Source organism: Orussus abietinus, unplaced genomic scaffold (assembly GCF_000612105.2).
Source record: "Orussus abietinus isolate OABI.00-Male unplaced genomic scaffold, Oabi_2.0 scaffold490, whole genome shotgun sequence".
In the NCBI taxonomy this organism is placed as follows: Eukaryota; Metazoa; Arthropoda; class Insecta; order Hymenoptera; family Orussidae; genus Orussus; species Orussus abietinus.
Window position 1 is genome coordinate 4,798 of NW_019394892.1, and position 3,840 is coordinate 8,637.

Below are 3,840 nucleotides of genomic sequence, written 5' to 3' on the forward strand. Positions count from 1 at the left end.
GTTATAAGGGTTTGGTTTGTATCGTTGAGTGTTTAATGTTGTACGCTAGAGTAAGTTGTTTTATAGTTTTGTTTAAGTACCGTGTTTCATTGTCCGTCCATATTATTGTGGTGTGCCCCATCTGTTTATGAAGTGTGTTTGTAGTGTCTACTCAACTGTGTCAGCGTTCGCCTTACGTACTGGTATTAGTTCTGCCCATTTGGTGCATGTGCCTGGGAATACATTGATAAATTGATTTCGCACCTTTGAGGAGGATACTGAGCCCATGACATCTGATGCTACGGGTGGCCACGGTTCTTCGATTATATGTCTGATTATTTTGCCTTTGGATAATTGTTGTTCGACCTTTATTATTCGGCACGTGTTGCAATTGCGTACGTAGTTTATTGTGTTTTTGTACATTCATGGACAGTTGTAATCCTGTGACTTTGGCATACGCATATTTAATGCTCGTTTGTCCAGTTCCTGGCATTATGTGGTTTTTGTATTATTCATTTCTATGCTTTATCGTCTGCAAGCAACGTTATGAAATTAACAGTACCAAAACCGCATGATACTACCCACAGATACTACTGGCCAGGGATGTACAGGGATACAGTAAAACATGTACGAAAAGGCGACACATGTCAAAGAATGAAGGTTGAATAACAACTACCCGAAGGAAAAATAGGCCGACACGTTATTGAAGAACCGGGGATACTTGTAGCATCGTACATTATGGGCACATAACCCCCCTCAAAAACAAGAAACCAGTATATAAGAGTTTTCCAGGACGTATATACTAAATGGATCGAAATCATACCAGTACTCAAAGCCACTGACAACGAAATCGAAAAAGCACCATAAACAGAGGTTATTAACAGATGGAGCACACAAAAATATTATGGACAGACAACAGGACACCATACATTAATAAAACCATCAAACAACAAACTCACGCATACAACATTAAATACATGACGATACCATCGTATCACGCACAAACGAACCCCGTAGAACGAACAAACCGAACACAAAAACAATGATACAAGCCTACATACAGTACGAACAACAAGACTGGGGAAAATACCTACACAACTATCAATTTGCGTATAATTACACACCAAGAACATCAACAAAATACACACCAGCATTCCTCAACCTGGGCAGAGTTCACACCCACCCACTTCCAACGAAACAAAACAGGAGGCATACTCACCCTAGATCAACTGACCATCGACAAAAGGATACGAAAAATTTTGCTGTAGATTTGGAGCCGTTACGAGGCGGAGATAAATCCAGCAGACTTATATATTTGTGACGCCAACATAGTGCCGGAAAGTTAATTGCCAGAATTTCGCTTTTGAGTTATCAATTAAAAAATAATGTCACAATATAAAATAGATATATATCTTTAGTATCGCTAGTGTAATGGTACGTGCCTATGCACCGAAAAACTGCATCCTTTGAGGATTTAAGCCTCACGACTCCTGAGACCGAAATTAATTTAAATTATATATTCGACTTATGTACGATGAATTGGTCACGATATAACCCAATAAAGGTAGTCGGGATATACCCTAATACGACCTACATTCATTGTTTGCAACCGATGTGTAAATGTTTATTGGCAAAAAGCAAAAAATACGTATTTCTTAATTTTTTGCGAGCAAACACATGGTGTAAGTGGAACTTAAGTAGGAGTGCTTGTTTAATGGATATTACAAAAAAATGTCACCTGAAGGGTAGTTCACCCCCTTGAGGGGGTGCAACATTGCTGAACAGTATTGTGTTGTCACCGTCCTTATACAGAATACGTTTATGCAAAGTTTCGTCGAAATCCCTCCACTGCTTCTACGAAAAATATTTAAAAAACCGATTTTTCGTTAAACTTTGGGGGGTTGTTTCACCCCTTAATTATGGACCATTGCAGATATAATAAAACACGTGTCCCTTAGATTTTTGTGTTCTTCAACATATATGAAACTCAATAAGATCGATGGCGAACACTTGGGAATGTTCCCTTGTAAGACTAAGCGCTCCTGTCTGAGAAATTTGGCGATTTAAATTTCTAGGAAGGTGCTTGAATTTCCGGCCTCTTAGTTATGGACCATTGCAGATATAAAAAAACACGTGTCCCTTAGATTTTTGTATTCTTCAACATATATGAAACTCAATAAGATCGGTGGCGAACACTTGGGAATGTTCCCTTGTAAGACTAAGCGCTCCTGTCTGAGAAATTTGGCGATTTAAATTTCTAGGAAGGTGCTTGAATTTCCGGCCTCTTTAATTTAATTAGGTGCAATTCTAATTGGATTAAGGGGATTTTTCGCTGACCCAGGTGCTTAGTTCGGGAAAGGAAAGGGAAGGAAATGATTCTCTGTAGAAACGGCATATTTCATCAACGGTGTGTTCTATTTGTTCATCATCGAATCGTTAAAGGAATATGGAAACATGGGAGCAAAGGTTCTTTGGATAATTTGCTTTGGGTTGGGATTCAGATCGGACTTAATAACCGTCCTCGCGTCTCTCCGCGTTTCCCCTTTTCTACGTCTCGAATTTTTACTGAAGCGTTTGATTTGAAACTCGGCCGTTGGTAAGATCGAGATACAGAGTTGTTAACTTACAACTTTAACCTGTTAACCGTGTTGACCTACTTGAAACGTGTGTTTTCGTGACGAGTATACTCGTCAAACACGGTTAACAGGTTAGTAAGAAATTGTGACGTAAGTCGGGTGACTGATCGGCCCTACTTGAAATAATACTTTTCAATTAATTTGGGCTCGCGGACTAAAATCAACCGCGTGTCTATGTGTCTTCCGGAGTTATTCCCTCCGGATTTTAGTATCACTTAGACTATATAATCGAGCCGCGGATATTGGCTGGGTTAAGATTTTGTGGAGTAGGAACTCCGATTTCAATCGCAACGTGCGATTTGGAGGATATGAAGGTAGGATTTTTGGACCTGATTTTAGTGAACTAAGATGTGGGTGTGGTCGCTATGCCAGGCCCACTGGAACACGGGACCTGAAAATAATTATATAAAAAATCATTCGTTCCTATTAAGATGTTTTGTCCGCACTCGAATCGTGAGCGGCAATGCTCGGTCATCGCGGAACGCGGAGTCTCCCAACGAAGTTATTTCCGCGGTTTTTGAGAACTCCAAAACGACCTATTCTTCTTATTTTAAATCGCGGTGGCCTTCCAAAAAAAATCGTACTTCTTTGTGTCGCGGGCGATATACAAGATAGCAAATGGTTCTTGATCATTTCACGATCGACATCCAAGAGAGCGCCCTCGCGACGCTCCGCGCTCGCGAGCCGTGCTTCCCTCTCCCGAGGCCTCCTTACTTAACAGTAAGGACGCCTCCTAATTGCGCATATCCTACGTATGCCGAAATAATGGCTACGGTACTGTTTCGCGCATTTCGAATTTGGACCTGTTACATTAGTAAGTATGAATGATATTGATTTCCTACGGATAAACGGATATTCCATCTACAGGATGTCCCACAACAGATAGTTCATCTTTCAAGGGGTGAAGAGGGTGGAAATTTGAACTAGAAGTTCCTTTCCCATTTTTGGCTCAAAACATTTTTCATTGATTTATTAGAAATTCAATTTGACCAACAAGACGGCGCGCGGTAGGAGCATGCAGGGACGCAGTGTGCCCCTCGCTCATGCCTTACGTTCCTCCAGACAAAAATTCACTTGAATATGTCAACGTATTTAATAAATGAATCAATAAATAAATAAAAATAAAAAAAGTTATAAATTGATCAAATAATTAATTTAAGATCATTATTTAACTACATAATTATTCAATATATTACTAAATGACCAATTCATTTTCCGATAAATG